Genomic DNA, 13,433 nt, shown 5'->3' on the forward strand with positions numbered 1-13,433 from the left:
ACATTTAGTCTTCCTATTATAACGGCGATCTTGTATGTAGTTCAGGTTTGTGAATAATATTTACTAAACGTTAAAAGTAAAATAACAAAAAAATACTTATCTTTGAGGAAAATCAATTTGGAAAGTCTATAATCACATGGCAAAACATAATACCAAAACGCATCAAAAACGAATGGACAAGAACTCATATTCCTGACTTGGTACAGGCATTTTCAAATTTAGAAAATGGTGAATTAAACCTGGTTTCATAGCGGTAACCCTCTGACTTTGGTGACAGTCTCATCAAATTCTGTTATATTTACAAAAGCTTATTTTATGAGTAGTTACAAATAATATGACGTTTTTTAATTGCATGGGAAGTCTTCAACACATCAGAGCTGGTGACAAATTATGCAAAAAAAAAAATAGATAGGCAATGCTATTAATAGATACATGTATCTGCATTTATGGATATTGATTATTTTTGTAAAACAATTATTGATCTGAAACAAATTTAGTATATACGGGTTTCTATTGTATTTTGATAACTTGCTTCATTAATATACAATTGTTGACGATTTGTAATAATTAATTTCACTAGAATTTTAATACTTAAGGAATACTCTCATTAGATTTGACGCAAACGTTGCGGCAACTTTTCCAGACTTGACGCAAACGTTGCGGCAACTTTTCCAGACGGGGATAGTCGAATGACTGTAAGAAAGAAAGCTTAACACCAAGATCAAGGTATTTCACTGTACATTTATGTTATCTTATATAGCGGCAGAGTACAATGTGGTTAAATGTTGGGAAACATATTGATAAAAAAAAGTAGCCACGTTATACAGTCTTATTTATAAAAAATTGCGAAAAAATGACATTTTTTTACTGTTACATGTATTAGGAGGGTTTTGAAAAGACAAAACTAATGACAAATGTGCAATAAAACACAAATAAGAATATCTATAAAAAGATGGTTTTGATAAACATTACATTTGTGATGTAATATTTCAGATAAACAGTCATAAACGCATTCACACACATATATCTGCATTTGAGCTTACTGATTATTTTTGTGAAGAAAAACAAATTACGAACTTAATCAAAAGTAATTGATACAAAGTAAAACTTATATATTACGTTGTTGTATTAGTGAGAATACAAGGTGTTTATCACAAATGTTAATTCACCTGATTGGGTGGAGCTTACGTTTTGATTAACATAAGGACAGTCTAATGAGTGTATGATGTGGACAGTTCACTGATGAGTGTATAAAACACCTATATATAGATGAACTAGTCTATTATGAGCAAACCGATAAAACTCTGCCCAGTCAAGTAACAGAAATCAAGCAGTACTTGCTGCCATTGCAAGTTTTGCTATTGCGGCAGTATATTAGTGATATAACAAGGTGTATACTTCCTGGTGTTGCAAGTTGTACTATTGGGAAATATGAATACTTCATCGATGTGTATTAGTCAGAATACACGATGTATACTTGCTGGTGTTGCAAGTCGTTATATTGTGGAAGTTTATAAGTGAAAGTCAACTGTGTTTAATTTTACCAGTTTGGAATATATTCATTTGGTTCAGATTCAAAGTGATAAACAGTGTAAAGTAAAATCACAAAACTACTGAGCTCCGAGGAAAACGGAAAGTCCCTAATTAAATGACAAAAAAACCCCACATCAAACGAATGGACAACAACAACTTAACAAACAGACATTACAGGTAAAAACTCTAATTCGAAAGGTCACATTCTCGAAAAGAGAACGGGATTGTAGTTACGACATACATGTTAGGAACATATCCGATATAATTAATATAACAAATATTTCATGACGGTAAACATACTCGTGATGGCGTCCGTTAAAATTACGAAGTGATGATTTCAGCTTCCCAATGCTTCACTATTGGGAAGCTGAAACCTACTCTTTTGACGTAAATCCTAATACAGTGGCAAAATCAATAGCTCAAACATATCAAACGAAGGGATAGTGTGTGCGTTTAGCTGTGTTCATATAAATTCATTGTACATGGAAGCATTGTACACGCATCATTGTGTCATTGTGTGATTGTGGATAATTGAACATCCCAAGGTGATATTATAAATTGGTGGATATTGTTAATACATGTTGTATATATGTGTTAACGTGTTTATACATTTTGGTGTGATATTTCATGATGCATATTGCATAGAAATCCATTGGTGACTTTGTGAAATAAAGTGTCTGAGGCATGTTGAATAGTGATATATTAGTGACATTGTGGATAATCAGGCCTAATACCCTATCAATCATTATTTAACGGCAGAGTGTTATGTGGTTTAATTTTATAAACATATTGACCACGACAAAAAGCCACGTAAGACAGTATTATTTAAGAGGAAATTGCAAAAAAAAAAGAACTTTAGGAGAGTTTAAAAAAAAAGACAAAGCTAGTAACATAGTGTGCAAAAATACACAAATAAGCACGTTTATAAAAGATGCTTTAAATGAACATTATTTTGGTAACATAATATTTCAGACATTAAGTCAAACACGCATTCGAACTCATATATCTACATTTGAGCTTACTGATTATTTTTTGTAAAAAAAAGACTTTATCAACTTTTACAAATTTGTCAAATAATTTCATTACATTTACAGCAAACATGTTGGCGACTTTTTTTTTTAGACAGGAATATTCTGCTAACAGCTATAAAAAAGCAAAACATGAAGATTAAGATATTAAACTGTACATTAATTTTATTTTATATCACGGCACCTTGTTATGTGGTTTATTTTATAGACATTTTGACCTCAAGAAGTAGCTACGTAAGACAATCTTATTAATAATAAATTGCAAATAAAATGGCGTTTTCTAGTTATAGACAAGTTTTTTAAAAGACAAAGCTAGTGACATAGTGTGCAAACTAACACAAATAAGCTCTTTTATATAAGAAGATGCGTTCAAAACAAATAACAAGGGTAAATTAACAATTCAGACAATCAGTCGTGAAAACATTTGAACATATACATCTGCACCAAGGGTAACTCATTATTTCCGTAAAAAAATGAACTTAATTTTTGCTATGTACACTGTTTAATTTGTACAATTATTAGTTACTGCATAAATATTCAAGTAATGACTATTTTTTATTTATATTTTCAGGAGATTATCCGATTGTGTAGAATAGTTTCTTCAAATCAGAAGCATATCTTTTGGATGAACTTTTGTAAACAGGTATATTCAAATAACTGTTATTAAACATGCAAAACACCACGATAAAACACTTAACTGGACAATTATTCTTCCTTTGATAACGGCGCACTTGTATGTAGTTTAGTTTTGTAAATAATATTTCCTAAAAATAATTAATTGCAAATAAAATGTCGTTTTTCAATTGCATGGAAAGTTTTCAACTAATCAAAGCTGGTGACAATTATGCCAAAAAATAGATAGGCACTGCTATCAATAGATGCTTTTAATGAACATACAGTTGGTAACGTAATATTTTAGGCAATTAGTCGTAAACGTATTCGAATACATGTATCTGCATTCGTGGATATTGATTATTTTGGAAAAAATATATTTAAGGAATGACTGTAATAATTTTTCTCTCTATAAAGAAATAACATAAAAAAAAATTGGTGTATAATGAATAACGCGCGTAGCGGGTTATTTAACAGTGTGTACCACATTTTTATTGTTATTTGGAATAGACAGAAAAAATAGTACAGTCATTTTTTATAATTTCATTCTAAATTCCATTTTAAACACATGAAAAAACGTTGAAGACGTTACGGACACATGACTAAATTATGTCTATGGGATCATAACAAAATAACGTCAGCCAATCAGAAGACGCGTTCAAAACAAATAACAAGGGTAAATTAACAATTCAGACAATCAGTCGTGAAAACATTTGAACATATACATCTGCACCATGGGTAACTCATTATTTCCGTAAAAAAATGAACTTAATTTTTGCTATGTACACTGTTTAATTTGTACAATTATTAGTTACTGCATAAATATTCAAGTAATGACTATTTTTTATTTATATTTTCAGGAGATTATCCGATTGTGTAGAATAGTTTCTTCAAATCAGAAGCATATCTTTTGGATGAACTTTTGTAAACAGGTATATTCAAATAACTGTTATTAAACATGCAAAACACCACGATAAAACACTTAACTGGACAATTATTCTTCCTTTGATAACGGCGCACTTGTATGTAGTTTAGTTTTGTAAATAATATTTCCTAAAAATAATTAATTGCAAATAAAATGTCGTTTTTCAATTGCATGGAAAGTTTTCAACTAATCAAAGCTGGTGACAATTATGCCAAAAAAATAGATAGGCACTGCTATCAATAGATGCTTTTAATGAACATACAGTTGGTAACGTAATATTTTAGGCAATTAGTCGTAAACGTATTCGAATACATGTATCTGCATTCGTGGATATTGATTATTTTGGAAAAAATATATTTAAGGAATGACTGTAATAATTTTTCTCTCTATGAAGAAATAACATAAAAAAAATTGGTGTTTAATGAATAACGCGCGTAGCGGGTTATTTAACAGTGTGTACCACATTTTTATTGTTATTTGGAATAGACAGAAAAAATAGTACAGTCATTTTTTGTAATTTCATTCTAAATTCCATTTTAAACACATAAAAAAACGTTGAAGACGTTACGGACACATGACTAAATTAAGTCTATGGGATCATAACAAAATAACGTCAGCCAATCAGAAGACGCGTTACATCTAAAATTAAATTATTTGAACGTTTATCATACACGAAATAATATTGTACATTGATAAATAACTTTATTAATATACAATTACTGACGATTTGTAACCATTAATGTCACAATAATTTCAAAACTTGCGAAATACTCTCACAAGATAAAACACAACAATTTCGGCGACTTTTTCAGACGGTAACATTCAAATGACTCTTAGATAAGCAGCATTACATATAGATCAAGATATTTAACTGTACATTTATGTTATCTTATATAATGGCACACTGTTATCTGGTTTAATTTTGATGAATACATAAATCTTTAAAAGTAGTCAGGTAAAACAGTATTATTTATAAGAAATAACGAATGAAATGACGTTTTTCGATTGTTTGGAGAGTTTTAAAAAGAAAAATCTAAAGACTATTGAGCAAGAAAACACGAATAAGCATTTCTATAAAAAGATATTTATAATAAACATAACATTGGTAACGTCGTATTTCAGATAATTACTCGTACTGTTTGTAGAGAAATTATGCCAAAAATAATTAGGCACTGCTATCAATAGATGCTTTTAATGAACACACACTTGGTAACGTAATATTTTAGACAATTAGTCGTAAACGCATTCGAACACATGTATCTGCATTCATGGATATTGACTTTTTTTGTAAACATATGATCTCAAACAAATTTAGTATACACTGCTTTTTATTGTACATTAATAACTTACTTCATCAATAAACAATTATTTACGATTTGTAATTATTTATTTTTACAAGAATTTGAAAAATTGAAGAATACTCTCAAAAGATAAGACGCAAAAATTTTGACGCTTTTTCAGACATGAATATTCGACTGACTGTTAGAAAAACAGCATTACACCAAAATCTAGATGTTTAACTGGACATTTATGTTATCTTATATAACGGCAATGTGTTATATGGTTTAATTTTTATAAACATATTAACCTAAAAAAAGTAGCCAACTAAAACAGTATTATTTATAAGAAATTACGAATAAAATGACGTTTTTCTATAGTTTGGAGAGTTTTAAAAAAGAAAAAAGAAAGTAACAATTGTGCAATAAAACACAAATAATTTTTTTTATCAAAAGATATCTATAATAAACATAACATTTGTATCGTCGTATTTCAGACAATTACTCGTACACGCATTCGAACACAGATGCCTACATTTGAGCTGACTGACTATTTTTGTAAACAAAGACTTTATGAACTTTAACAAATTTAGTGATCACTGTTTTATATTTCTTTAATATACAATTATTAACTATTTGCTACTATTAATTTTACTAGGATTTGAAAACTTGTCAAATAGTCTCATAACATTAACAAAAATCATTTCGGCGACTTTTCAGACATGAATATTCGACTGACTGTTAGAAAAACAGCATTACATCAAGATCAAGATATTTAACTGTACATTTATGTTATCTTATATAATGGCACACTGTTATATGGTTTAATGTTGATAAACATATTAACCTAAACCAGTAGCCACGTAAGACAGTATTATTTATAAGAAATTACGAATAAAATGACGTTTTTCTATTGTTTAGAGAGTTTTAAAAAAGAAAAACTTAGTGACAATTGTGCAATAAAACACAAATAAGCATTTCTATAAAAATATGTTTATAAAAAACATAACATTGGTAACGTTGGTTTTCAGAAAACTACTCGTACACGCATTCGAACACAGATGTCTACATTTGAGCTAACTGATTATTTTTGTACTTTATGAACTTTAACACATTTAATGATCACTGTGTAATATTTCTTTAATATACAATCATTGACTATTTGCTACTATTAATTTTACTAGAATTTGAAAACTTGTCAAAAAATCTAATAACATTAACAGCAAATATTTCGGCGACTTTTCAGACATGAATATTCAACTGACTATAAGAAAAACAGCATTACATCAAGATCAAGATATCTAACTGTAATTTTATGTCATCAAACATAACGGCCCAGTGTAATGTGGTTTAATTTTGATAAACATATTGACCTAGACATTAAGCCACGTAAGACAGTCTTATTTATAAGAAAATGCAAAAAAATAACGTTTTTCAATTGCATAGGAAAATTTCAACACATCAAAGCTGGTGACAAATTATGCCAAAAAAAATATAAGCACTGCTATCAATAGATGCTATAAAGGAACATACAATTGGTAACGTAATATTTTAGACAAGTTGTCGCAAACGCATTCGAACACATGAATCTGCATTCGCGGATATTGATTATTTTTGTAAACACGAGATAAACCTCAAACAAATTTAGTATAAACTGTTTTCTATTGTTCATTTATAACTTACTTCATTAATATACAATTATTTACAATTAGTAATTATCAATTTCACTAGAATTTCAAAATTTAAAGAATACTCTTAAAAAATAAGACGCAAAAATTTCGGCGACTTTTCAGACATGAATATTCGACTGACTGTTAGAAAAACAGCATTACATTAAGATCAAGATATTTAACTGGACATTTATGTTATCTTATATAACGGCACACTGTAATATGGTTTAATTTTGATAAACATATTAACCCAAAAATGTAGCCACGTAAAACAGTACTATTCATAAGAAATAACGAATAAAATGACGTTTTTCTATTGTTTGGAGAGTTTTAAAAAAGAAAACTTAGTGACAATTGTGCAATAAAACACAAATAAGCATTTCTATAAAAAGATATTTATAATAAACATAACATTGTTACGTCGTTTTTCAGACAATTACTCGTACACGCATTCGAACACAGATGCCTACATTTGAGCTGACTAATTATTTTTGTAAACAAAGACTTTATGAACTTTAACAAATTTAGTGATCACTGTGTTATATTTCTTTAATATTCAATTATTGACTATTTGCTACTATTAATTTTACTAGAATTTGAAAACTTGTCAAAAAATTTAACATTAACAGCAAATATTTCGGCGACTTTTCAGACATGAATATTCAACTGACTGTTAGAAAAACAGCATTACATCAAGATCAAGATATCTAACTGTACGTTTATGTCATCATACATAACGGCCCAGTGTAATGTGGTTTAATTTTGATAACCATATTGACCCAGACATTAAGCCACGTAAGACAGTCTTTTTTATAAGAAAATGCGAAAAAATAACGTTTTTCAATTGCATGGGATGTTTTCAACACATTATGGTGACAAATTATGCCCCAAAAAATATAGGCACTGCTATCAATAGATGCTTTAAAGGAACATACAATTGTCAACGTAATATTTTAGACAATTAGTCGTAAACACATTCGAACACATGAATCTGCATTCGCGGATATTGATTATTTTTGTAAACAGGAGATAAACCTCAAACAAATTTAGTATACACTGTTTTCTATTGTTCATTTATAACTTACTTCATTAATATTCAATTATTTACGATTAGTAATTATTAGTTTCACTAGAATTTCAAAACTTAAAGAATACTCTTAAAAAATAAGACGCAAAAATTTCGGCGACTTTTCAGACATGAATATTCGACTGACTGTTAGAAAACAGCATTACATTAAGATCAAGATATTTAACTGGACATTTACGTTATCTTATATAACGGCACACTGTAATATGGTTTAATTTTGATAAACATATTAACCCAAAAATGTAGCCACGTAAAACAGTACTATTAATAAGAAATAACGAATAAAATGACGTTTTTCTATTGTTTGGAGAGTTTAAAAAAAAAAATCCTAGTGACAATTGTGCAATAAAACACAAATAAGCATTTCTATAAAAAGATGTTTATAATAAACATAACATTGGTAACGTCGTATTTCAGACAATTACTGGTACAGGCATTCGAACACAGATGTCTACATTTCAGCTGACTGATTATTTTTGTAAAAAAAAAGACTTTATGAACTTTAACAAATTTAGTGATGACTGTGTAATATTTCTTTAATATAAAATCATTGACTATTTGCTACTATTACTCTTACTAGAATTTGACAACTTGTCAAAAAATCTAATAACATTAACATCAAAAATTTCGGCGACTTTTTAGACATGAATATTAAATTGACTGTTAGAAAAACAGCATTACATCAAGATCAAGATGTCTAACTGTACTTTTATGTCATCATACATAACGGCCCAGTGTAATGTGGTTTAATTTTGATAAACATATTGACCCAGACATTAAGCCACGTAAGACAGTCTTATTTATAAGAAAATGCGAAAAAATAACGTTTTTCAATTGCATGGGAAGTTTTCAACACATCAAAGCCGGTGACAAATTATGCCAAAAAAATATAGGCACTGCTATCAATAGATGCTTTAAAGAAACATACAATTGGCAACGTAATATTTTAGACAATTAGTCGTAAACACATTCGAACACATGTATCTGCATTCGCGGATATTGATTATTTTTGTAAACATGTGATGGATCTCAAACAAATTTAGTATACACTGTTTTCTATTGTACATTGATAACTTACTTCATTAATACACAATTATTTACGATTTGTGATAGTTAATTTCACTAGAATTTCAAAACTTAAAGAATACTCTTCAAAGATAAGACGCAAAAATTTCTACGACTTTTCGGACATGAATATTCGACTGACTTAGAAAAACAGCATTACATCAAGATCAAGATATTTAACTGTACATTTATGTTATTTTATTCAACGGCACACTGTTATATGGTTTAATGTTGATAAACATATTAACCTAAACCAGTAGCCACGTAAAACAGTATTATCTATAAGAAATTACGAATAAAATGACGTTTTTCTATTGTTTGGAGAGTTTTAAATAAGAAAAAGCTAGTGACAATTGTGCAATAAATCACGAATGAGCATTTCTATAAAAAGATGTTTATAATAAACATTACATTGGTAACGTCGTATTTCAGATATTTACTCGTACACGCATTCGAACACAGATGTCTACATTTCAGCTGACTGATTTTTTTTTGTAAAAAAAGACTTTATGAACTTTAACAAATTAAGGGATCACTGTGTAATATTTCTTATAATATACAATTATTGACTATTTGCTACTATTACTCTTACTAGAATTAGACAACTTGTCAAAAAATCTAATAACATTAACATAAAAAATTTCGGCGACTTTTCAGACATGAATATTTAACTGACTGTTAGAAAAACAGCATTACATCAGGATCAAGATATCTAACTGTACTTTTATGTCATCAAACATAACGGCCCAGTGCAATGTGGTTTAATTTTGATCAACATATTGACCCAGACATTAAGCCACGTAAGACAGTCTTATAAGAAAATGCGACAAAATAACGTTTTTCAATTGCATGGGAAGTTTTAAAAACATCAAAGCTGGTGACAAATTATGCCAAAATAAATATAGGCACTGCTATCAATAGATTCCTTAAAGGAACATACAATTGGTAACGTAATATTTTAGACAATTAGTCGTAAACACATTCGAACACATGTATCTGCATTTGTGGATATTGATTATTTTTGTAAACATATGATTGATCTCAAAAAAATTTAGTATACACTGTTTTCTATTGTACATTGATAACTTACTTCATTCATATACAATTATTTACGATTTGTAATTATTAATTTCACTACAATTTCAAAACTTGAAGAATACTCCTAAAAAATAAGACGCAAAAATTTCGGCGACTTTTCAGACATGAATATTCGACTGACTGTTAGAAAAACAGCATTACATCAAGATCAAGATATTTAACTGGACATTTATGTTATTTTATATAACGGCACACTGTTATATGGTTTAATGTTGATAAACATATTAACCTAAACCAGTAGCCACGTAAAACAGTATTATTTATAAGAAATTACGAATAAAATGACGTTTTTCTATTATTTGGAGAGTTTTAAATAAGAAAAAGCTAGTGGCAATTGTGCAATAAAACACAAATTAGCATTTCTATAAAAAAATGTTTATTATAAACATTACATTGGTAACGTCGTATTTCAGATATTTACTCGTACACGCATTCGAACAGAGATGTCTACATTTCAGCTGACTGATTTTTTTTTGTAAAAAAAGACTTTATGAACTTTAACAAATTTAGTGATCACTGTGTAATATTTCTTATAATATACAATTATTGACTATTTGCTACTATTACTCTTTCTAGAATTTGACAACTTGTCAAAAAATCTAATAACATTAACATCAAAAATTTCGGCGACTTTTCAGACATGAATATTTAACTGACTGTTAGAAAAACAGCATTACATCAGGATCAAGATATCTAACTGTACTTTTATGTCATCAAACATAACGGCCCAGTGTAATGTGGTTTAATTTTGATGAACATATTGACCCAGACATTAAGCCACGTAAGACAGTCTTATTTTTAAGAAAATGCGACAAAATAACGTTTTTCAATTGCATGGGAAGTTTTCAACACATCAAAGCTGGTGACAAATTATGCCAAAATAAATATAAGCACTGCTATCAATAGATTCCTTAAAGGAACATACAATTGGTAACGTAATATTTTAGACAATTAGTCGTAAACACATTCGAACACATGTATCTGCATTTGTGGATATTGATTATTTTTGTAAATATATGATTGATCTCAAAAAAATTTAGTATACACTGTTTTCTATTGTACATTGATAACTTACTTCATTCATATACAATTATTTACGATTTGTAATTATTAATTTCACTACAATTTCAAAACTTGAAGAATACTCCTAAAAAAGAAGACGCAAAAATTTCGGCGTCTTTTTCAGACATGAATATTCGGCTGAATGTTAGAAAAACAGCATTACATCAAGATCAAGATATTTAACTGGACATTTATGTTATCTTATATAACGGCACACTGTAATATGTTTTAATTTTGATAAACATATTAACCCAAAAATGTAGCCACGCAAAACAGTATTATTCATAAGAAATAACGAATACAATGACGTTTTTCTATTTTTTAGAGAGTTTGAAAAAAGAAAAACTTAGTGACAATTGTGCAATAAAACACAAATAAGCATTTCTATAAAAAAGATGTTTATAATAAACATAACATTGGTAGCGTTGGTTTTCAGAAAACTACTCGTACACGCATTCGAACACAGATGTCTACATTTGAGCTAACTGATTATTTTTGTAAAAAAAAAGACTTTATGAACTTTAACACATTTAGTGATCACTGTGTCATATTTCTTTAATATACAATCATTGACTATTTGCTACTATTAATTTTACTAGAATTTGAAAACTTGTCAAAAAATCTAATAACATTAATAGCAAAAATTTCGGCGACTTTTGAGACATGAATTTGCAACTGACTGTTAGAAAAACAGCATTACATCAAGATCAAGATATCTAACTGTACTTTTATGTCATCAAACATAACGGCCCAGTGTAATGTGGTTTAATTTTGATCAACATATTGACCCAGACATTAAGGCACGTAAGACTGTCTTATAAGAAAATGCGACAAAATAACGTTTTTCAATTGCATGGGAAGATTTCAAAACACCAAAGCTGGTGACAAATTATGCCAAAATAAATATAGGCACTGCTATCAATAGATTCCTTAAAGGAACATACAATTGGTAACGTAATATTTTAGACAATTAGTCGTAAACACATTCGAACACATGTATCTGCATTTGTGGATATTGATTATTTTTGTAAACATATGATTGATCTCAAAAATTTTTAGTATACACTGTTTTCTATTGTACATTGATAACTTACTTCATTCATATACAATTATTTACGATTTGTAATTATTTATTTCACTACAATTTCAAAACTTGAAGAATACTCCTAAAAAATAAGACGCAAAAATTTCGGCGACTTTTCAGACATGAATATTCGACTGACTGTTAGAAAAACAGCATTACATCAAGATCAAGATATTTAACTGGACATTTATGTTATTTTATATAACGTCACACTGTTATATGGTTTAATGTTGATAAACATATTAACCTAAACCAGTAGCCACGTAAAACAGTATTATTTATAAGAAATTACGAATAAAATGACGTTTTTCTATTGTTTGGAGAGTTTTAAATAAGAAAAAGCTAGTGGCAATTGTGCAATAAAACACAAATTAGCATTTCTATAAAAAAATGTTTATTATAAACATTACATTGGTAACATCGTATTTCAGATATTTACTCGTACACGCATTCGAACAGAGATGTCTACATTTCAGCTGACTGATTTTTTTTTGTAAAAAAAGACTTTATGAACTTTAACAAATTTAGTGATCACTGTGTAATATTTCTTATAATATACAATTATTGACTATTTGCTACTATTACTCTTTCTAGAATTTGAGAACTTGTCAAAAAATCTAATAACATTAACATCAAAAATTTCGGCGACTTTTCAGACATGAATATTTAACTGACTGTTAGAAAAACAGCATTACATCAGGATCAAGATATCTAACTGTACTTTTATGTCATCAAACATAACGGCCCAGTGTAATGTGGTTTAATTTTGATGAACATATTGACCCAGACATTAAGCCACGTAAGACAGTCTTATTTTTAAGAAAATGCGACAAAATAACGTTTTTCAATTGCATGGGAAGTTTTCAACACATCAAAGCTGGTGACAAATTATGCCAAAATAAATATAAGCACTGCTATCAATAGATTCCTTAAAGGAACATACAATTGGTAACGTAATATTTTAGACAATTAGTCGTAAACACATTCGAACA

The 13,433-nt window shown here is 28.7% G+C and overlaps 1 long non-coding RNA gene across 1 annotated transcript; it reads left to right on the forward strand.

The window, feature by feature from the left end:
• The first annotated feature begins 656 nt into the window (after nucleotides 1–656).
• LOC134709811 (uncharacterized) lies at nucleotides 657–3,387 on the forward strand. Its single transcript, XR_010106053.1, has 3 exons — nucleotides 657–726; nucleotides 994–1,710; nucleotides 3,133–3,387. It is a non-coding gene; the product is annotated as an uncharacterized LOC134709811 (long non-coding RNA).
• Nucleotides 3,388–13,433: the final 10,046 nt, after the last annotated feature.

Source organism: Mytilus trossulus, chromosome 1, assembly GCF_036588685.1.
Source record: "Mytilus trossulus isolate FHL-02 chromosome 1, PNRI_Mtr1.1.1.hap1, whole genome shotgun sequence".
NCBI classification, from domain to species: Eukaryota; Metazoa; Mollusca; class Bivalvia; order Mytilida; family Mytilidae; genus Mytilus; species Mytilus trossulus.